The 24636-nt window shown below is 41.3% G+C and overlaps 1 protein-coding gene across 3 annotated transcripts in view; it reads right to left on the bottom strand.

The window, feature by feature from the left end:
- Positions 1-24636, bottom strand: part of nrsn1l (neurensin 1-like) — a 108382-nt gene that overhangs the window by 51066 nt on the left and 32680 nt on the right. Inside the window, exons 1-2 of one of the 3 annotated variants that reach the window (XM_040121034.1) lie at positions 7175-7227; positions 5514-5602 (exon numbers count right to left, since the gene is read on the bottom strand). The exons of 1 other annotated variant lie outside the window; for it this stretch is intronic. The gene's annotated coding sequence lies outside the window, so the exon portion shown is untranslated. Of the gene's footprint in view, positions 1-5513; positions 5603-7174; positions 7228-24636 lie in introns of those variants that run through there. One more of the 3 variants, XM_040121033.1, reaches the window with a different exon arrangement.

Below are 24636 nucleotides of genomic sequence, written 5' to 3'. Positions count from 1 at the left end.
ATTTGGGACCACTAACAAAACTGGGCCAGTGAACTCCAGAACCAGCCAACCAGCACTTTACAAAACTTCGAACAGGTGAAGAAAATAACTTGATCCACAGGTGGTTTCATTCTAAAAGACCTGCACCCAGATATGGGTTGATTTCCCCTGTATTACCATTAATGCCATTAATGCAGAGAGGCGTTCTACGGTGCCGAAAACATTTTGGAGATTTTGGTGTCACGGCCGCACGGGCCACATTTTCCCTATTCACAATCACTGAAAAAAGAATGGAAATAAAATGGTGAATACACTTTTTTGAGTGCCACAAATCCCATCTGATCAAAATTCCACTCCAATCAAAATTGGCAGGGAGCCCACAGGAAGTCAGTCGGCTCGGCCAGTGGAGGTCCTGGAAGCGACCACTCTCAATAGGATCGACTTGAGAAGGACTCAAGTGCACATTTTCTGGATCGACTTGAGAAGGACTCAAGTGCACATTTTCTGTGGGCCTAAAAACACAAAACCCAATGAGCAGCTTTCATAGGAATTAATGGCACGCTATCTTTGAATGCAGCATCCAATTCACAGAGTGCCCCCTGTTCTACTTATAGAATTGAGAATTGATTTTGAATTGAATCATGACACCATGATTGTGAATCAAATCACATCAAACCGTGAAGCGAAACAAATCAAACCATGAGATTCCCAGATTCAAAACATTTTCAATGAGGCTTTTTCTAAGAATTCTGCTTCTACTTCAATATGATGGAGAAGAATGGAATTTTGTTTCAGGTGCTCACAGAGTTAAAAAAAACAAACATTAATTTAAAAAATTCAGCATTAACTTCATCTTTCCAGAAACCCATATTTGCAAGCCTTGATGCCACCAGAGATAAATTAGAAAGTATGTTTGTTTTTTTAGTTTGCATGGAGTGATGCTTTAATATGGATTTTAGTACAGTATGTCTCTAAACTGAATATCATATACCCCCTGTGGCTAAAGCTGAACTTTCATATCAAACACAACCATAGCAAGAGGGTGGTCTATGCTGCCACCAGCTCATACACAACTATCAAACACTGTGATTGGACATGAACCAATAGTGATGAGGAAACATTGAGGGAAACACAACACTGAGGGAGAAAGTTGACAGAAAACTCCACAGACAGTGTGATTTTCCTTAAGGGAAGCCTGCACAGGGGACAACTTCATGAAAGAAAAAGATGGATGATGATCACATGAGAATGCTCTTTCACAAGCAACACATTAGCAGCACATCCACAGAGAAGCAATTGTGGCTTGCACGAGAAATTCTCGCTGACTACCAGAAAACAATGTTGTTTACTGTGTGTAAAAGGAACTAACTGCACAAATGGAGGAAACTGAGAGATTGCACACACACATGTTGTATTTCTGAAATGATGGTAACTGGCCTGGAATTAGCCTGTCACACAGTGAATGTAGATATACTGGTGGCATGAGACCACCTACACAACCCAGTCAACAGCAGAGCTGCAGCAGCATTAAGACAGACAGTTGTTTTTCCACCTCCCCTTCAACATCTTGCTTTCTCTCTTTTCCTTCTATCTTGCACTCTGTTGCTCACTCAAGAAAAAAAAAAAAACATGTTTCAGAAGGTGTTAGGCAATCAATATAGTGATGAGGGCTGTTGTTTTGAGGCTGATATACAACACGCACACCAACACAAGAGTAATGACTACTATCCATGGGCACTGTAACAGTCATGAATTATACTTTATTGGCCGCGCTTCGTCAGATATATGACTCTCCTGCCTCCTCATATGTATTCTGTGGCTGACAAGATTTGATACATGCATGAGCACACACACACACACACACACACACACCCATACACACACACACACACACACACACACACACACACACACACACACACACACACACACACACACCCATACATACTCAGGTAAAAAACACTGATCACAGAACATGCTATAAAATCCCCCACCATGACCCGAGGCTCTTTGCCAACTCAGAGAAAAAAATACAGATGAAAGCTTTTGAAAATAACAGAACAAGACATTTTCAAATCAATACTTGTTTCTCTTTTTTTTTCCCGTCTTGAACAGTGCTTGATGACCCACGCCCTAAGAGCAGACGGGGAGGCGCGTCGGCAACGTGCTCAATACATTAGCAGCATGAACAATGCTCAGGCTGATTGTAAGAGCCTGTACGCTCGGGGGGGAAGGGGGGGTGTTAATAAAGGGGATTGTTCTATGTTGTATTTTCTCTTACTCATTTATGTTCAGCTAGGTGGAGGCCAGACGTACTGTCCCTGAAGCCATACAGTAGGGTGTATGTTTACAGCAGGATGAAACTCAGTGGCCTCGACCAGAGAACACAGAGAGCAGTGTGAATACACATTCTCTGCTTCGCTGACTAAATCAATCTCTAATACACCATGCTGCTGCCTCCTAAGAAATACAGAAACCGATGGCCATTTGGCCTATGCATGTACAGTATGTGCATATGTGCATGTGTGCTTCTGTGCATTATACAATAATAACACATACACCACAAAAATCTTAAAGCGTGCTTTTTTATAGCAGGTTCAAAAGTTGAAACTAGCTCCTACCTCTCACACACCAAAGAAAGTTCAACTTGCAGCAACCAGGAATACACACGCTCTCACTGTGATACCCTCACACATGAACAAACACCTGGTTGCGAAGGCTGTAGACACTTTACAGGTCTGATTCGACCACAAGCTACTCGATTGCATAAAGCGCCTCGACTCTGCACAGCTTGAATACCCGACCACTCCAAGCAGCCAGTTCATTCATTTTGCCTGCTTGGCTGAGAGAACTGGTTAATGACATGACAGAGGAGCTCCATGCAAATAGCCAACATCTGTCACAGCACTAGCTACACACCATATATTTATTTGCTGATCCTACTTAATATTTCTGCATATTACTGGCTGTTTGTTGGAGGCGGACAGTGATGCATGTTCCTGCATGATGCCATACAAAAGAAAGCAATCTCCTGCAACCCTCACATCCACTCCTGCTGCTTCTTCTAAATGCATATTTTGTGCTGGCTTTGCAGCCCACTGAAGGTCAGCGGAAAGTAAGGCCCCTTTATTGTGGAAATAGGAGAAACACATTTGGTGGAGTTAATGTGTGCTGCATTTATCAACGACACAATAAGGAGGGCTAGATAATATATCTCATGCAATGGGGAGGGAATACATTACATGGAGCTGTTGTGATGGCTACATCTTTGCGTTATCTGTGGGGGTTATTTCGGTTTATCTTGTATCGTGGTGACATTCAGATTCTAAATATCCAAGGTGCCCGCTGATTTAGTTTAAACTAATTTTCACTATGTAAATGCATATGTTTACCTACACTAAAACTTTAATAACTCAGATGCCTTGCTCTTATCTTTAAAAATAGGAGCTAGTCAGATTTAAAATCCTCCTGAGACAACCTATTTGGCATTTAGCTGTCAGTACCTCATCGTCTTACTCTGCTGTCTACCCCTGCTTCCCCCGTATGTGGGGGTGGGGTCAAACGTCGACATGGCTGTTTTTTTTTCCTGTCTCTGATCCAGTGTCAGCCTTCAGAAATGATCCCTCACCGATATGAGGCTGTCTCAGGTGCCCCCAGCACTGACTGGCAGGCCTTGGAAGTGTAGAACTGCTTTAGCCCAACGTTCAGTCAGCCTGCTTGCTCCCTGACATATTCAGACAGATAGATCACTGAGGACCAATGACAGCTCGTTATTGCTAGAGATGATAGAAGCTCACCATAGGGATTTGCATCAAAGCAGGAATGTTTGTGTGTGTGTGTGTGTGTGTGTGTGTGTGTGTGTGTGTGTGTGTGTGTGTGTGTGTGTGTGTGTGTGTGTGTGTGTGTGTGTGTGTGTGTGTGCTTGCTTGCTTGCATAGAAGCATTAGATGAGAGGTGAAGACACTGGGTATGAGGACTGCCAGCGGTTTTCTGACCTGAAAACAGGAAAAGGGTTCCTAACATCTACCAAATTTTTAAATTGAAAGACATCACTCCTTCTTCTTGCAATTTGAGTACTCTGGAATCCTAATCTTATGATTTTGTAACAAGTTTCTAACTCCGTTTTTCTGATGGTTATGGCTACTAAAATTATATTTGCCTAATGTGGAAACTATTAAAATCGAATCACTTGTTCCTTTGCTCAAGTTGTAACTGTCCATCCTGAAAATGTGCTCAAATCTAATAAAAGACAATCAAATTAACCAACAAGGGTGAAAACAGAACCAGACAGCTTTAAGCTAACCACAAAAGAATGAAGAAAATAAGAGTTGAAGCTTGTTTGAAAGGGGCAAACTGCAAGATTACATAAATATAAAACTATCTTTTACAACAATCCTTATCCATCATCATGAATTTACTGTATGTGAATCAGTGTAGCCGATTTACTGATAAATAGTCAATTAGCGTAACTAGCATAAAAGACTGGAACCAGGGGGAAAAAGAACTAGCCTTGCTCTTTCCAAAAGTAACAAAAACTTCTACATCTCACTAATCTTACTAATTAACACAAGTTTTTTTTTTTTTAGACATTTAAACCGAGCCAGGCTAGCTGTTTTTTTTCCAGTCTTTATGCTAAGCTAAGATAACTGTCTGCTGGCCCTAGCTTCATAGTTAGTGTACAGGCATTAGATTGGTATCAATCTGCTCATCTCAGTGTTAGCGAGAAAGCAAATAATCACACGCCCCAAAACTTCATTTAATTACTTTGTGGTATTGGCTCGGTATTGAGTTTTACAGCTTTGTAAATCTTTTTCATATGACTAACAGAACATATTATATCACAAATCCTATGGTGAACTTTTATCATTACTCTTTCGTAATGCCAGTGTAAATGTATTTTCAATGCCTCTGTATGATCATCTGTATGAGGTGTGTCCGTGTCCTCTTTAACAAACTTGCTCACATCTTCAGTTCTCCTTAGCACAATTTGATGACACTGTCTCTCTATTATGTAGGCTGTATATTTCAGTGTGTGTGTGTGTGTGTGTGTGTGTGTGTGTGTGTGTGTGTGTGTGTGTGTGTGTGTGTGTGTGTGCGCGCGCATCTCTGTGTGTGGGACACATCATCATCACCATCATCACGCCATAAAACTGTCAATCCTGGCTACAATCAACCCTTTTCATTGGAAGGCCATGGCAAAATGAAGCTTTCATGCTCAGACAGTGAGGGCTATTGATCTCAGCTATGTAATCTGAAATGACTTCTGTGTTATTATTTCTCTTGTACTCTGTGACCCAGATAGAGCATGAAATGAGTGAGTGTGTGTGTGTCTTAGGGGATGATGTGCCTCTTTTTATATCTGACCTCCGTTATGCAACACAGGTTATTCAACAAGCTAGGCCAACGGGAGGGTTACACCCTAGAGTGTGTGTGTGTGAGAGTGTGTGTGTGTTGTTGTGTTTGTCTGATTGGTAGGGTGTGTTCATCAAAATGTGCTTTTTCCTGTGTCGCTTTTAAGAATCATTTTCACGTACCAGTTTAGTATCAAAGGAGATCAACAGCAGAGGACAGCGGAGGAGTGGTGAGTCATGTTCTATCTGAATCTGTGATACATATATAACCACTGGGAGAGAGGGAGAGAGAAAGAGAGAGAGAGAGAGTCCTGCTGTTAGACTGAGTAAGTGATTTGATAGTAACCAGATCCTCCATGGATTAGCCTCTTTCTCTCCATGATAACTTCTGCTGCTCTCTGCTCAGCCATCCCAACGCTCAGACTCAGTAGTGGCTGAATTGTATCAAACAAGCTGCAACAATTCGACAACTTCATCATATACAGAATGTATCTCATTTTATATCAAATTTTATCTCATCTTTAAAGTGTGTACATTTGTTTTTCTGAAACACTATATGGTAGCCTAGGTCTTCCTTGGGGAAATCAAGCGACCCATTGAGGAAGTGTGTGTAATGTTATGAGTTCGTCTGGAACTTGTTAGTGAGCACAGGCAGGAAAAACTAAAATGAACAGAAAAAGAAAAGGGCAAAACCATCTAAAACTCAGACTGAAGGCCAGCACATATTTTAAAAATCACTTGATTAGAAAGGAAAAAAAAAGGTAGCTAATTTTGGTGCCCTGTTGATTAGGTGTAACTTGCACAGGCCCTCTGATTTCTTCTTTGGAATTTCTCAGCAGGAGGTCTCCACACTGCCTGTGTATTCAGCGTTGTTTCTGTGAAAACCAACCGCTGGAGACTCGATTGGTTTAGAAGTCCTCGGGCACTTGCCCAGTTAGCCAGGATCAGTATGAGTGCTCAGGAATACGTAAGTATGAAGCGAGTCCAAAAAAACCGAGCATCGCTTGGCCAAATACTGTAGCATTACAGCTGCCTGAGAAGCCTGGTGTGTAAGAGAACTCTGTGCTCATAAATCACAGTATGCATACCGTATACATAAAATACTCCTTGCATGTGCTTACCTTTTCATCACTGTACTATACATGTAATGTAGGCCCAGTGCTACTGGATATTAGAGCTGTTCACACAGCCACTCGATTCTGGTGGACTGTGACCCAACCAAGGACCTGAGTCCCACCGGGATCCAATTATGCTCAGTCTAATTGGGTCAGGTAAGATCTGGTTTTACTGCCACAGCTCTTGGGTTTGTGTGTCAATATGTCTATTACCTGAACTCAATATCAGCTCTGATTACATGGTACGACATAATCACCAAGGGAGAAACTATATTCAGGAAATCAGCAGCCTATAAAGTATGTAAAAGAGTTATCCTATTAACTGACAATTACTTTTTAGGAATCTGATAGTAAATTGGTTAGAATCTGTGTCAATCTATGCCCAAGTTGGCTACAGAGCTTTTTTTCTAAAGACTTAAAATTTTTTTGATGAATCAGTCTTGATTGCATATGAACAAGTAATTTTTTCGAAATAGTGTCTATTACTGTGCATTTATTTACTTGCATTGCTCTGTGTGCATTTATATACTTTATGATTTTATTAGGCTTGTTATATTGCTGCTCTTTTGGACCATGGCTGCTTGTTAACCATGTTGCTGAAACCTGTGGTGGCTCATGAGGTAGCTTCGCAAAACCTGCACGTCAGCGTTGGGGGGGACTGAAGACCACAACTTTGAAAATGTTAAAAAAAAAAAACTGGGGTGTGGAGTTAGAAAGAAATGAACTTACCAGACCGCTTAAGCTCACTCCTTATTTCTGTTTGTGGCTAGCAGCTGAAGACTATCTTAGCTGCTACTAGCTTAACACACCAGAATTTAAGACTGAACTAACAACAGACAAGTTGCATTGTGGGTAATGTAGGCACCAGGGTTAGATAAGGAAGAAGAATACATGAAATGAAAATGACATTATCTCCGGTTGAGCTGCGTCGATTTTTATACTTTTTGTTTTTCTTCAAACTGCCATAATGAGTCCAACAGTGTTATAGGAATGTAATGCTAAATCAGTACTCTTAAGCACACTGGGGCAAGGTAGAGTTTCCAATCATGAAAACCTCCACTGGACATTGCTAACTATATAAACAGTACTTCAAAGAACATTGGCCTCGCTGCTTGGTCTTGTTGATTGGTCAGTGCTCATCAACAAGAGGCCTTACTGACTGTTGGGGAGTCTCAGGCATTTAAACCTCTGTCAATTATTCCCACTTACACTGTTAGTGGCATAAGAGTTTAGCTGAGGTCACATGTGAGTCATTAAGGTCACAAGACAGCCACAAAACTGTGGCCACGCGAATTACTGTAAAGTGTGAATTGTTGTGAAACTGCCTGTTATATCTGCTTGTGGCTGATAATTTGCGAAATAGCTATGACCTGGATGGCTGAAAATGTTCTTGGCCAGACTTAACTGGATGTTCCCATGACCTCTTTTATAGAACAGTGTCCTTAGGTAATAGGTCTGCAATTGCAGCAAGATATACAGTGGCTTCAATCTCATATTTGACATCAGATTGATGATTAAAATAATCTTTTTAATCTGTGAAAACACCTTTTAGCCATTCTGAAAAATTTCTTATTCACTGTTCAGACTGTTCACTTGTTGGGATGTGTGTATTCAAAAGTCACCGTTACCGGGGAGGCCAATCACATCTTGATTATAGGGACTGTGATGATGCCAGCGCCACATACGTAGGCACATCACCGTCAGCACCTGTAATCAGAGTAAAGAAATCCCTCGTGGTTCTTGCTGCAATAAAGATGCATGACTTCATTTCTGAATTTCATCATTTGAAGGGTGTGTGTGACTCCATTTCTCCATATCTTAGCATGTTTGGCATCATTTGGGAAATGGGACTGTCAAGCATGCAGAAATCATGGCTTTAACTATAAATACTGCTGATGTCCCATATTTCAGGTGAACAAACAACAGTCAGCTTAAAGCGTTGGTTTCAGCTCTGTACTTATCAGATTAGTCAAGTTTAAGTCTCTCAGATGGAAACTGAGTCCCATCATCCCTTTCAGAGTTTGTTTTTGTGCGCAATTTCAATCGCACCGGGACTAGACCACCATATGTGTGTGTGTATGGTTGTGTGTGTGTGTGTGTGTGTGTGTTCATGTACGTCTGTAATGCTCATCAGTATTCATCTGCTAGAAATATGCATTTTTAGAATGGGCAGTCGTCTGGCTGTAAAAGTAAGATAACAAGAATATTGCACCTTTTTGAAAGAGACTGAAAGGAGGACAAATCTTTAAGCACTTGACCCTCTGCCCTGCTAAAGAAAATAGCTAAGTATGTAATTTAAAAGTGTGAAACGTGATTGCATGTTTTTTTGCGGTAAAACCACTTGCAAAACCATTTTGAGATTTTCCCCGTGCCTAGATAAGGAGACTTTGAAGAAGCAATTTCATGTGATGTTAGTCCAAATCCATTCCCCCGAAGCCTTTAAGCTGGGGCTGAAATCTCGCTGGTGTGAGGAGTTTGTGTCTTACTGATCGGCTAAGCCCTGTGCCTCTTTAGCTGCCACTATTCACCACAGCACTCCCTTATTCGGGCACACTTTAGCCACACACAAGTCAGGAGTCAGGGTGGTAAATGACAGCGAGGCAGGTTCAGAGTTAACTGTGAGGCAAGGAAAGGGCTTGTGTGATATTTTCAGAGAAAGTTTTTCAAAGAGAAAAGGGACTAATAAAAAGACTCAAAACAGAGGAATAGCCTTCACCCATTAGCTGCAAACAAATCAGAAAGCATAAAAGATGAAGAGGGTGAAAACAAAAAAATCCTGACAATTAAATCAGCATCAGAAGCAGCCGTGCAAGCTACATACTCCATATGGTCCAATAACATTTGTTGATCCCTCCCTCTGATTCGTGCTCAGATCTCTGCGTATATCCCTGACAGTAGTTTCCCAAAGTTTTAATTACCAGCTTGTCAACTGCCAGAAGAACATCATGCCTGTTCAACTCCAGCTTTCGTCGTAGAGAAACTACACACACTTTGAGAATCTCTCCAAATTCTCAGTTTTCTGCTGCCCTCTGCCTCTTTGTCTTGTTTTTTTTTAAACTCTATCAGCTTCCTCTCGTCTCTCTTCCTGATGACATGACACAAATAAGAAAAAAAAAGCTGTGAAGGCAGTTGAAGTGTGAGAAACAGAGTTACTGCAAACAAGGATTGCAAGGCAGTTGCACAAGAAACAAATATCAATATCCCGCGACAGCGGCAGCAGCAAGAGTCGCAGATCATCATTGGCAGCCGCAGCACTACATGAGCTTCCAGGTTACATTTACTTCAATTTACACTGTTAAAAGAAGAGAAGAAGAAGAGGGGAGGAGGAGGAGAGAAGGGAGAGATTGCAAATGTCATTACAAGTTATTTGTTGTGTCTTGGCTGTCAAGCCAACGACAGAGAGAGGGAGGAGATCAGATGGTTAAGTGAGGTTAAAGAGTGCGTGTGTGTGTATGTGTGTGTATATGAGAGAGAGAGAGAGAGAGAGAGAGACCTCTACAGACACTAATGCCAGCACATCCGCCTCGGGGAGGAAACATAACGGTAAACCTGATGAACTCATGTTATCTAATCCCTACTGGAATACACACACACTGTCTCTCTCTCTCTCTCTCGTCTTTAGCTCTTCCTAAATAGAGCCTTGGTATGCTACTTTCAATAAGAACGCTCTTCATCAGTGCAACACCACACAGATGAATCTTTTATTTCTATCTGCACCCAGTGATTATGGCACTCTGGCTGAGGCTAAGACTCGAGAATTAGTGTCAATAATTGATGTTATCCAAAGGAACACAGTCTCCAACAAGGCTGTGGTTATGAGGGCTTCCAACCGGGTAGGAGGAATTACCCGGTGTAAGTGATTAGTCGCTGGTGCATGCAGAACGCGGTGATGCTTGAGTAAAAAAAAAAAAAATTAAATACAAAGTTTAAACCCAAGACGATTGCCAGGTCTGCATTAGAGTTGGTCTGTTTTGCTGCCTCGCCCTGTCTTTTAACAAATTACACAAAACACTGCCCCATAGTGCTTCAGAGTGTGAGTGTGTGTATATGTGTATGTGTGAGTGTGTGTGTGTGTGTGTTCGGGGGTTAGGCTCCCTCATCTTTCATTTGCACAGTCAAAACACTGAAGTTCAGTAATTGGATGGACATATGTACCATAACTCAAGAAACATTTACCTCACCACCGCCTGCCCTCAGGCAAGGTCTGAGCATAGATTAGCAAAACTGTCTGCAGAACTCTGCACTCATCTGTGGCACATTGGGGCTTGTAATGTGAAATCCAATAGTTTCAGGGTCAACTGATCTCAGGCAACATGTCTGGATGTATTATTCAATGCCAGTGGAAGTTTGGGCAGCAGGAGGATGGACACTGAATTGCAGGCAGACAGCCCTAAAAAAAAAAAAAAAAAAACAATCTGAGTGCATGTCCTTCAAAGATGCATAGAGCTGAAGTACACAGACAACAACAACAACTATGTTTTTTTCTTGAGTGTGGTAAGACATTATGCAACAGATTGAAACTTGGAGACGATCCACAGAGCAGAGCAGTGGCTTCAAGCTTTAGCTGCAATAAAGAAAAAAAAGAATCAGAGATGGGGCTGACCCCTGCAGGGTCACATTGAAGTTCTGCTGAACAGATCCTGTTACAGCTCACGCATAAGGTCTCAACATTTTATTTTTATTGCTGTCATGTTCAATCAGCTCCCCTGAGAATTGGGTCACCCCCTCCTTCTCCATCTCCTCACTTCTCTCCATCTCCATCCTTCACTCTGAGCCTCCATGGCTTTCCCAGACACAAAGAGGTCTTCCCTGAGACGTAAACCATGCTGTTAATTAAAAGATTCCTCAGTGGGCATCTGTGCAGTAATCTGTGTTCGCTGCATCCCAGTCGCACATGGATCATTTGACTAACGCACAACTACCCATGCATTAATGAATGTATAATCATCCATATACAAAACTGCTCTGGAAAGAGAAAGATGGAAGAAAAGGGGGGAAAGAGATTGATTGTTAATAGTTTTATGACTGATAAACAAAGCAATCGATCAATCTGTGTGTAGCCAGAGAGGCACTTACATGGGTTCCTGGACGGCTGGGAATAATTTGTCGTCTCGCAGTGTTAACTCTTCCAAGCGTGGAGGATGTGGATTAATTGTGAGATGGGTGAGAGGGATGGGCGGATTTCTTCACCATGCAGAAATGATTAACGCTGCAGTTAGGCTGCGCCACAAACATAACAGCTGCAGTAAATGTCTGAACGGATATGAATGATTTTTTTCTGTGCGTGCGTGTGTGTTTGCAGGCACAAGCGCAAATTATGTTACATGAAAATGATGCAGACAAGAAGTGATACAGGCTGTATGAAGATTTTTTACTCAAGTAAGTGGGAAGACGTCTGATTATCTGAAAACTCAGTCATATTATCCTTACTGATTGCAGAAAAGGTTAAAAGCAATAAGAAACACACAATTTCATGGAAGGTTTAATATTTTTCACAAATTATATTGCACACTGTTTGGGTTGGGACTGAAACTGTCCCAATAGAGGCCAGATCATGCGACCATCTGCAACATCCCATCTGGGATAGTCTATCATAAATGTTGATTTGGCCAAGAACACGCACCCTCTAAACATAGTGCAGTTTGCCAGCCAGAGCAGTTGCCAAGACGAGGGAAAACATTCGCACAGTTTTCACAGCTAATTGTAAAACATCATCACTGGGAGACGAGCAGTATGCCAAATCAGCCAAATCAACATCAGACGACAAGAAAAACTTTTGTCAGGAGGACTGTGGAGCAGTCTACAGAGCTTGGCAGGGAGCAGGAGTAATTTCTTTTTTAACCATGCTCAGGAATTTGTAATTTGTGCTACTGAATTAATTAATTTGTGCACAAAATTAATAATGTGTGCTCTCAAATTAGTGTTAAGTCACTGTAGTGTGAGGGACTGGGGTTACAAGGTTGTTGTGTCGACTGTGGTCAGGTAAGAAGGAAGATTCAGCAGGTTAACAGGTGAAATGATGCAGAGCAACTAGAGTGCGCTGTGGCTCTCACAGACTTTGCGACCACAGTGGGCATGTATTTGGCTCCTTATTTACTAAAGCAGCAGCTCATTACACAGTCAGCACATGTACTGCACTTGGGACTTCCCTTGGGGTGCCTTCTGTATGGGAAGGAGAGTGCAGTGGGCAAAGTTCAGTGGGGATATTTCTTTAAAAATCACTGAACTCAGATTATTAGTGTACTGTAGTGTCCTTGATCCCAAAACATTTACTTCAACTTGCCTGACCGAGGAGATGCAGAATGCATCAAACCTACGGTTGAAAAACAGGCCGCAGTAAGTCTAGCTCAGGATGAGAGCAGGTTGTCCAGGTCGGTGGTTTGCTCCCCGGCTCCTCCAGTCTGCATGTCGAAGTGTCCTTGGGCAAGATTCTGAACCTTAAATTGCCCCTGATGGCTGCGGCACACCTGTGTGTGAATGTGATGTATGAATGTGTGTGTGAATGAGTGAATGTGGCATGCAGTGTAGAGCGCTTTGAGTGATCGATAAGACTAAAGAAGTGCTATATAAGTCCATTTACCATTCATTCCCTCATATTAATATTCTTAGGTTATCACGTTCATTATATTTGTCCTTATCTACTGTATACTCTTTCTTTATATAGATTTGTTGTTACTTTGAACACTGTTTCAGCAATACTGACCAGGTTGGGCTGCTATCAGTTAGGTGCCCACACTGTCTACGACTGTGTAGGCTGATGTAGTGGAAAACAGAAGATGGGAAAGTTGTCCATGACCATGGATAATCTAATCTAGTGTCCCTTTTCAATCAGTAGCTCCAGGAATTAAGAACCCAAGAACTAGAAGTTCCTTTTGTTAATTCCTGGTTGCATTTTCACGTCATATTTAATTTTTCCAAGTTAAGTTGGTCTTTGTATTTACTGTTGCACAACTGTGGTGTTTGAATGGATGTAATGAATGGATACAAAGGACGTATACAGTGGCGGAAAAAGGAGTCCACAGTCTCCAAAGTAGCAACAATCTGCATAGTGTTTAACTTTTACATGTTTCTGTTGCAGTACGTAACTGCATTGAAGCAAATAGCAAATTTAGGTTTGTTTTTTCAAATTCACTTGCTTTGTTATCTTAATCAGCACAGTCTCTCTTTCCAGTTTGCACACTCTTTTTTTATCTTGCTCTTTTAAGAGGAGTTGTGGACAAGTTGAACTGCATATAACTTTGTTTAACGTTAATAAACATTGCAAGAAATCTCACCCCTTATCCTCATATTGATACTAGGGCTTGCTTACTGTATGAATGAATCTGTATGCAAGTTGTAGTAAGGTTTGCTGTTCAACCAGTTTGCAACTTTCAGCATTGTTGAAAGTTCCTGGGACATCAAAGAGTTACACCCCGGTTCTTCCAGTTGAAACACAGGTCAGTTTCCTGCATTCTAAAAATGGTTCCTGTGGTGGAAAAGCCACTTGGGTTTAACAGAATTTTGTTATTATTTTTGAGAGATATACAGTACTTCAGACCTGCCCTGTTAAAAAAAAAAATGTTGTTCAAAAAGTGACCAAAACATCCATATTAACAGGTCTAGTGAAGATACCTGAGCAAGTTTCATTTGCTGGAGTGGGCAATGGGATAGGGTTTGAAGGTCCAGAAAGTGGCTAGTTAGCAAATATTGCATGTAGAACACTTTATCACAGATATGTGTTCCCAAGAATGAATCTAAACACTCAGGATCCATTGTTTTAAGTTGAATTAGAAATTTGTATGCAAGTAATGTACAAAATAGTTTTTTTCTTCCCTGATACTTCCAGACTCCATAGCAGTCAATCTATTGTGTTATATGATCCTTTAAAATCAATACAATAAATATCCTCTCTATCAAAAAGTGTACTATGGAACCAACTGTATATTAATCCACATTGTCAAGCTTGTGTTACGCAAATACTGACTCTCCTGCCATAAGGAAATTAGCATTTAAATTGGACGACATCCTTTCATGTGCACAAGGGCAGCTGGGCAGCAGAGAGTAATGCTACTCTGGGAGGAATAAATGTAATGTGCATGCACACCTACTGGCAACCAGTGGAGTCATTCCAGCATTTCCAGCATGAGACTAACAGTAGGCAGTGCTCGTGCTGCTGGGAGCCAATAAGGCGAGCCCCGCACAACGTGACACCAAACTGTCGGTGCCACTTCTTACCACACTACGGGCCATATCCCAGCAGCAGGTGAGGCATCTAACAGGGGCAAAGACTGTTGACAGTGAGTCAAAGTGACAGACAGATCGCACTTTACATCAGCAGCAACCCCAAACCACAGAGCGCCAGGCCTCTACACCAACACCTTCAGTTTCACTCCGGTGTCATCACCCTGCTTTCCCCTCCTCGCCTCACCTAAATTCAACCATCACCCTCTATCGCTCCCACCTCTAGCCTCCCAACTCAGGCACAACACACACAGGAGAGGAAGGGGAGCAAAGGGGAGCTTTCAAGAAGAACAGCATTTTACAACAACAATGTTCAAATGCTCATAAATGTTCAAACACTAAGATCTCCGCGGCAACATTCTTTTGATTGCTAATGATCCATGCTTTTTATTTCTTTTTTATTTAAGAAGCATTATTAGGTGCACACACTGGGTGGGAGACTAATTAAACATTCCAACAAAGAGATCTTGGACTAATCACTTGTCCACCCACAGCCTTCTTTCATGAATACTTCATCTGAAATAATTTGTATTCATAAAAAGCCTCCTAATGACCTCAACTGACTTCACACTGCAGTAACAGGAGCCTCTGGGTGTCGGGTTTACTTTATGCTTCAGCACTTGTGTGTGTATGTCTGTCTGCAGCACACTGCATGCTTTTGTATACAAGTGCAGTATAAAAAGTATTCCTCTTAACTTGTCTGGTCATAAAATCATTTTCATTCTTGAAACAACAGAAGACTTTTTTTGTTTCTACTATAGTGGTGGGTTTTATTTTGCCTTGTTTCATGACCCAGATACTTGGTCCCTGTTTATTATTTGCTGTTAAGATATTCATATATGCAGTGTAGTAATGTTAAAAACAAAAACCAGACTGTTTGTCACCTTGTGAGGTTGCACCTGTCCGGGTTGACAGTGCCAATAAAATCTGTTCAAACCTGAGCCAGTGCAGTGGAGGTGACATATTCTACACCATTTTACACATCCAATCAGCAGCATAAGTCCAGTAGTATCACACTTTGTCAGACTTCACAGTTTTCAAGTTTTGCGATGGCTGGTTCAAAACAACAGGCTTCCACACTACCTTCCACAACAAGTCTGCCATTTTAGCTGTAGTCCCAAGCTCATCTGTTACCTCGAGACTCGTTAGGCGACAATGGGCAGAAAGATATGGACTTTAGCTTAAGAAAATATGTATTTGCAGAATACACATTTGCAGTGTGCATACAAGTGTATGAGCATCCTCCTCCTGTTTCCCAGAAAGTTTATATGCTACCGTGTAGCATACCAACCCTAATACTGATGGAATTATAATTTTTTTATCAAACTTTAATTAAGAATGTCTATTATTAATTTGATAAAGTTACATATTCAAAGTTTAAACATTTTCATACACAATCTATGTGTAAAACATTCACTGAAAACATATTTCATTCATTTTCCCAACAATACCCGCATGTGCAAGATAACAGCCTATTTGTTTGCAGCAGCTATGTTTAGGAACTAGGCTATAAGAAATATTTTTACATTAATAATAGATAACATGACTATGTGTAATGTTAAAGGGGACACTTGTACTGATGAACCCCCAGATAATTATGACCAGACTGCAGTTATTAACTGCAGGTTAATAAAGCTTTACAGCATGTTTAAGATAATTGTTTTGGTTTTACTGTCTGCAACTTTACTTTTGGTTCACTCTCACTGCTCCCACAGGGTCGCTTTGTGCCGCAGCATGCAGCTGTTTTCAGCCAAAAAAAACAAAACAAAAAAAACTCTAATAACCTGCTGTACACTACCTGCTCAGCACCTAATGGCAGACAGACACAAGTTACCTGCTAAAGAGCCAGATATTTCCCTAAGGTGGTGTTGAAGACCAAAAGCTAAAAGAGTGAATATTGGACTTATATTCAGCAGGTGGACAGAACCAGACACAACTCTAAATAAATGCTCTCTCTCAAACTGCTGGATGTGTAAATAAGCAGTTGTTTGCTAAAAAAAAAAAAGTCATCATATCAACTTAAAAGGTGATAATATGTCACTTTTGTGTTTACATTTTGTTTCTGCTGCCCCCAACCGGCTAAAAATAGGTCAGTGCAAGCTGGGGAGAGATTGTGGTATTAAATAGTAAAAAATTAAACAGCGTTTCTATCTACCTGTTTTTATGTGAACGGTCAATTTATTATCTATTTAAAAAAATGGAGAGGAAACAGCGGAATTTCGAAAAACAATCAAAATATCGCCAAAACGTTTTTACGCTTGGCTGAGGAGGAAAAGTTGGTTTATCGATAAAAACAAAATGTGACAAAAAGCAATGGAAACAGGCTTATTGAATAGATCATGACATACATGAAACATGTAAATTAAATATCTACTGAAGCAGCAAAAAATAACGGCAGACAAGAAGTCTATCTGGACCATTAAGGAGGCTGTAATGTTCCTCAAATGTATACATGAAACAAATAAAAAAAATATATATAAATGCCATATTTCCATCATGCTTTCTATGGTGGTGATGGTTTTCCATCATTTGAGGTTTGCCCGGTGCTATCATCTAATTATGCCATCTAGTTGTGCCCTTTTCTTCCCCAATGGTTTAATGGCACTGGACCGAAGAATCCAGCTGTTTCTCTCAATACACCCAATTCCAAATGTTGAAATGATGGTAGCAGATAGAAACACGAATCATTTTCTTGTGCCAGCTTTGTGGGAATCTGGCTAAAACTTGCACTACATTTGGATGGAAAGATGACTGGTGAGACAGGGTGTGTATAGTTTTCCAATATTTAACCAAAATTCTGATCTTTCCCCAGCCTTCCCTAACCAAAGTGCTAAACTCAGGATATGAACCCTGGTCTCCAGGCTGAAAGTCTTTGTGATGTGGTACATGAACGTAGCACATCCAAATCACTGGGGGAAAAGAAATACAAAAAACAAAGAACAAACTTTGCCACTGAACATAGTCAGACAGCATTTCACATCAACCTCAAAAAGTATTTGACAAGACAAATTAGTTGTATATAAACATAATCTCTAGGATACTGGGTTGGTATAAGTGCTTTTAATGTCTAAATATGGGGTGCATGTTCATGTGGTTGTAAGAGAATGTCTTTTCAAGCATCTGCAAGCCTGCCACTTGGGGCAGAGCTGCAAAAACTAAATCTTACATACTCATATCCTGCAGTCACATCTGGTCAGCTGCAGTGTACAAACCCAGCAGGACAGATCAGTGTGGTTTATTTAGACCTGGGATGAAAAGGTTTTGAGAGGCTGTCATTTCCGAGATGTGCGCATGTAATGACACAGTGAACGTAGGGTGCTGGCGATTCTTCTGCAACGACGCCACACATTTAGTTTTTGATTAACGCTGGAGAGTGATAGATGGGTAAATTGTCCCTGGCGTATGTCTCCGTAGCCTCCCCGCCTACTGTCTTTCCATTCATCTCACCTCCCTTCCCTTCGCGCTCATTCCCTCCCCTTTCTCCAGCAGCAGTAGTGAAACTGGGGATGTGAACACACACCTCTTTGCCAAGCCTCACAGCTCCCCTGGCACCACACTGCAACATAACACCTTCCAAGCCCTCCTCCTCCTCCCTCCCTCGCACTGCTCCCCTTTTCCTCTCTCAGCACGGCTGAACAGCATGTTTGATTTTACAGGATCTAACTCTGCCAGGGTTTGACCTTTATGGGTTTTCAAGACCGATACTGATATTTTTGGATTTAAACTGCTGATAGGAAAAATTAAGTATTTTCAGTGGCTCCTTCATCATTTGTTCAGAGCAAAAAAAACCTTGTGAAACAGCATCAGACCATGAGAAAAGGAAAATGCTCCATTAGTGCTCCATGAAATACTTGTAGATGATCCAGCAGCTCCTGAAGGCAGAGTGACACACTTAAAAGATAACTAGGGTTTATTACAACTTCTGTCATATTTTTGAAGTTTTGTCCATCATTTAGCAAATGGCCAATGAGTGGGTAGGCAATGAACAGAGAGCTAAAACTCTGAGAGTGAAACTTTCATAAACTTTAATAAAATCCAGAGATATCTGTGATAAATTTATTTAAGTGCTTAACTGACATAGCAAGGTCATCAAACCAAGCAAAATCACGTCCCAGATGAAAATAACAATGTAAATGGCCGAGATCATCTAATGTTAGCCACTTCAATGCTACACGGGCCTATGGAAACAGTGGAACCCTTAAAATCTCCCTGACATGGAGAAATTACTGTCGGGATTAAAGAAAGAATCACTTCTATCAGTTATGATAATGTAATCTTGGAATAAGGCAGCATTGCTACAACAAAGTCAGACGAGGCAAGACAGGCAGGTGATCAGACAGCTAAACCGTTTAGAAGGATTATCTACTCCACCACTTTATTTCAAAAGGAAGACCCACAAGTGAGTCAGTTTATGTACCAAAATCTTAGAGCACAGTGTTATAGTGTGAGTGCAGTGTTATAATTAACGGACAAAACTACTAAAATAAATTCTAATAAAGTGGATCTATTCTTTAAAGAGTTATAGATGCCAGGATTCATTTTTTGGTTGAGAGCTGACATAGATATAAAAAAATTCTCAAGCTGTTAACTGAGAAAAACCTTTAATATCTGATAAATGACAGGCCAGTATCTGAAAGGCTGGTATCGGCCCTGTGTAATGGTCTAAACCAAAAGCGTACAAACCAGCAACCCTGACAGGATGTGCTCTCTCACTCACATTTTTCTCTTACTCTTTCTATCTCGCCCTTGCACCTCGCCAGCTGCCTCCAACACGGTAATGACAGTTTTATCAGTTTAACCACGTTTGCCTTCTCCAGTCCTGTCTGCTGTATGCTGTATGCTCAGCTCTGCTCAGCTAAAACCAGACTCTAGCAAGAGTTCCTTGTATATCCATCATGCAGATCTACCATAGCGCCCACTGTCGGCATGCGTGTGCTGCTGTACTATATATGTGCTGAAATTTGAAACATATGCCTGCCAACATCTATTTCACTGACACCTAGTCTCTTCCAACTACAACCGGACTGTGCAAGATAGTTACAGAGATTTAAATTAAAAAAAAGAAAAAAAAAGAAATCACAGTATAAATCACACAAAGCACATTGGCTACTTGTGCCTGATTGATTTTCAAGAAAATTCCAGAAAAATATAAGAGGTTTGATCATATTGCATCATTGTAATTTTGTAAAATTAACACAGCCTTCACATTGTGGTTGAATTAAAAACCACTGTAAACATTTTGCACTGAGAGTAAGAGGTTGAATACCAAGTATAGTTCAGGTCAACAAAGCCTAAACTCTAATGCTGCCTTATTACGTCTTGAAGTCATCCCTTGATCTGAAGCAGCATTCACACCACAGTTCTAAATCTATCTTCCCTCCCACCTAAAGATAGACTTCAACTCTTTTTATAGCAGCTGAGCTGCAGAATTGCATATTCTATTTCAGACAGCCCAGGCTCACATCATTGTTTGTTTTAGCAGGCTAACCTTCCCCGTGTATTTATAGGTGGCTAGGCCAAGAGAAAGACCACAGTAGCTCCATAAATAAGCTGCCTGGGCCTCCAGTGAGCCTCCTGACCAACAAAAGCCCAGTCATTTCACAGGCTATTACCTGGGGCTGCCTCGCAGGGAGGCTGGCCCAGCCTCCAAGGCAAGGGAGGGTTGCACAGCTTTGAGGGCGACTTGACCCGGTGGGAGGAAGGGAGATGTTTGGATTAATAATACATATGGTGATCTGTTTTCTGTGACTGAAGCCTACGAGAATGTGGTGCGAGTAAATGGAAAATAACCAGCTGCGATGTGACGCATCTGAGGCTGTTCAGCACCGTGGCTCACACACCGTTTTCACCGTAAACTCTCATGTCTTTCATCCCTTTCCCTCTGCTTTCATCCACACAAGCTGTCTCTCTCTCTCTCTCTCTCTCTCTCTGCCTCTCTCTGCCTCTCTCTGCCTCTCTCTGCCTCTCTCTGCCTCTCTCTGAACTTTTGGCCCCAGGATCCTGTTGGAACCTCACCCAGATGCCCCCTGGCTCTTAAAAATAGATGAGCCAAAAACATCACACACTTGCACAGACACACAAAATCCACCTATGACGTCATACGTCAACAGTGTGTGTGTGTATATTATGTGTGTGTCACTGCTTATCTCTGCCTTCACAGACGCTGTGTAGAAAGCCAGTCAGCAGAGGCCACAGCCAGCACGCTCCACAGCCTCTCTGGCAGCCAGACCTCGCTGCGCTGAGGAAACTGCACCCTGCAACACAAACAACCCATCAGCCACAGCAGCGCTTCAGCACCGACTGCTTATCCCGGTACCTCCCTACGAGGTACAGCACTGCAACACCCACACAGCTTTAGGAAATAAATGTCATCCTCCCCACTGGCTTTAAAATGGCTTTTCAGAGTGATTAAATATTCAAAAGCATTGTTTCACAAGGCCATTCGACAGTGGCATTTGTCCTAAATATTGCTGTGCTCATTTGCTGGGTGGCGACAGTGATGATTCCATAAAGCATACGAATGGAGAGAGTTGTCATGTGGATGTGGTTGTACAACGAAGGCTCATGATCTTAAATCAGAGAGGAGTGCTGCGGACTGGCACAGTGGGGGTTCCAGCAGAGCGACTACAACTGCTAATTTGTCTCAGAGTGCCCCTTTATGATTTCAAGGGCACCATAACTGTTAGATGAAGAGATGTTTTTTATTTTCCGATTGTATCCTAGCAGCACGCAGTGTGTGTGGTAAGGTAAGATAGCCATATGAAAGCCATATGTTTAGCTGTTCTGGTAATATCTTCAGAAAAACCCACAATTCAAATATAGTAGTTTAATAGTGTCATGTGTAGCAAAGCAGACTTACATCACAAATCTCCTTGTAAAGGACCATTTTCCTTAATCTGTTATGTAATAGCCTCAATCTTTATTGTGGATCCACTTACAGCAAATCTAACTTTCTTTACAAAAAGTTGTAATTTAACTACAAAGATCATATATCAAAAATACAATTAAAAGCAGGACAAAGAATGACAAACTCAAGATACTGTAGATGCAGTTGCACGACATTGACAGGGAGGTGGCCTCGGTCATTGAAGAGTAAAATCTGGCCACCCCATCTGCCATCTGATAGCAAGAGGTCTATCCTTTGTTAGTTATATAAAGGAAAGTCTTTAGTATATGTGACTACTAATGGTGTCGTTTTAAGCGTGTTGCTCATTTTACATTCACTGATGTCAGAGTGAGAGACTGAAAGAATGAATTGCCTAAAAAAGAGTAACTATTTGGTTTATGGCACTACGGGATGCAGAAAAACAAACAAACAAACAAAAAAGACATTGATTTCTTTACCATTCCAAAATGAATACAGGTTTTCAGCCTGTCCACCACTATTGAAATTGCTTGGCTTCACCAGTGCTGGTCAAGGGGCCACAAAACAGCCAAGGATTCAAGATTTTTACTGTTTCAGCATCCACACAACTAATCTTCTCCTTTTCTTCATATATTGCTCAGTAATCACTATCGTATAGTTAGAAATGCAAAATAATTCCAATATTCAGTCTCCTTTTAGCTCTGTTTTGCTCTCCACAAACTCCTGAGGGAAATGTCTGGGTCTAAATGCTCCACTATGATCAACAATGTCTGCTGTTTGGAGTCTGGCAGGTAAACAGTGGGATTTTAGAGCTTTTTCAGTGAAAAAAAAATCTGGCTGCTGTGTCTGGAAACAACATCAATGAGAGCAGTGAGTTAACCAAAACAACAGGCTGAAAGATGCTAAAAATCTCTGTAGAGCCATGGGGAACTGCAGAGTTGGGTGATAACTGTCTGTGGGCTCATTCAAATACAAGTGGTCAAATGGTCCATTGTAAAGAGGATATTGACGATAGCTGCTTCAATATTTCCTATGAACTTAGCCCAATAAAAGGTGAAAAAAAATGTAGAACAGCCTAAAACTTTTAGTATGACTAACATGGAGTTTAAAAAAGCTGAAAATAATCAATGTGGGAAGTTCTGGATACTGAAATCTTACCATAGTCTGCTTTCAGATAAAAAGAAATTGAGATTTATAAGTACTGAGTCTTTATACAAACATAGGAAGAAATTTGGACCCACAGTGATCAGAAAGAATTTTTCTGGCTGGAATCGTTTAACTTCTGGCATTAAAAATCTTCTCATAGCTGTAATTTCTACGTGAACATACAAATCCTACAGTGTATGGGACAAAGCTTCATGCAGACGGCGGGGAGGGGATAGTTACTTACACATACACACACATATGGCTTCAGAAAATGTCAATCTGCCCCACACTTTTCTTTATAGAGCGAAACAACAGTCATTAGAAGATGTAATAGATTAGCCACGGAAAGAGTGAAAGGAGAGAGAGAAGAGAGGGAAGAGGGGACAAACCAAGATCAAAATGATGGAGATTGGCAGATAGGTAAAATGGATTGGATAGACCACTCTACGGATGAAAAGACAGGACGGAGAGCTGATGCCTACCGCCACGGTGAGAAGTAATGGAAACTGATTACAGAAAAAAAAAGGTTTCTCTCATTCCAGGAGAACTGCTGGAAAACATGGCAGTAATATGATTGGTGAGGTCTCAGATCCTGGTTAAAACTGATTGTCAGTGAAGTTGGTCCACAGCAACAACAAGCTCTAAATTTAGCAGAGATAAACACAAGGTGACAGAGGATAAAAATGTGAGCTGGAGACCTGACCAACAGGAACTGTTTTTTGGATTTCTTTGTGCTTCCGTGCCTCCTTCTTCTCAGAAACTGCTCTTCCGTTTACTCCATGCCTCCCTGGCTTATGTTCTTCTGAGAGAGCAGAGGAGCTGCAGGAGACAAACAGGATGTCTGTGGGAGGACGAATGAGAGGGGGTAAATCTGACAAGGAAGTTTACGCCTGTGTGTGTGTGTGTGTGTATGTGTATTAATCCCAGGAAGGACTTCCTCTGAATCTGAGCTGCTTGGGAGTTCTGTGGGAGTTTCAGACATTGACACGGGATAAAGCAGGGGAAGAGAGAAAGAAAAAAGAAAGAGAGCAAAAGAGATGGTATAAGAGAGTGAGCAGGATCAAGGGCAGTAGCACTATTGAATCCCACTTCTAAAACACATGCACACACACACACACACACACACACACACACACACACACACACACACACACACACACACGCACAGAGGAAAACCACCCACAATGAGAGGCTGTGATAACAGCGGCGGTATTGGCGTCATTATGACCTGATGATGATGAACATAGGCCCACCTCAATGACACACAGCTTTAACCCACTCAAACTTTTTGGCTCAGTCAAAGCTACTCCAAACCTCTGACTGAACAAACACACCATCTGACCCGGAACGAGCAGCATGTGCAATAAACCCTCAATGTTTTTTTTGATCTTCTGGGTGTGCCAGGTGGGTGGGAGTGGTGGCACAGTATGATACTTAAAGTTAGATGATTTGAACACGAGTTTTGTGACAGTGAAATGATGCAGTGATCCAGGCTACACCAAAGGTAAAAGTTTCATTAGAAGGCCAACAAATACTGGCAACAACAAAATGTTCTCTTGTTCATGACTAAATATCTGCAGTCAGCCTCAGCTATACTTTAGCATGCTAACACACTAACTAAAATCGTGAACATAGTAAACACTACCTGCTAAAATTCAGCATGTTAGCATTGTGAGCATGTTAGCATACTAACGTTAGTATTTAGCTTATCGTGCTACAGTGTCTTAGCCTTGTTTATAAGCATTTATGGTTTTACTTCATAATAAAGTTCAGATCAGTAATATGCTATTAATAAGTGACTGGTGTATAGCCTCCTCTGCTATAACTTATTTCCCTTTTGCCCCCCCCCCCCCAAGCCTTCCTGAATTAAATTTGATGGGTAGCAAGATAGGAAAGAAGAAAAACATTCTTGCTTCACAAAATTGTAAATTTTTTTTTCAATATTTTTTCAGGGAGACTA

This window comes from Xiphias gladius, chromosome 24 (assembly GCF_016859285.1).
Source record: "Xiphias gladius isolate SHS-SW01 ecotype Sanya breed wild chromosome 24, ASM1685928v1, whole genome shotgun sequence".
Taxonomy (NCBI): domain Eukaryota; kingdom Metazoa; phylum Chordata; class Actinopteri; order Istiophoriformes; family Xiphiidae; genus Xiphias; species Xiphias gladius.
The sequence above is the reverse complement of the archived record's forward strand: the minus strand, read 5'-3'. Positions and strand labels throughout refer to the sequence as shown.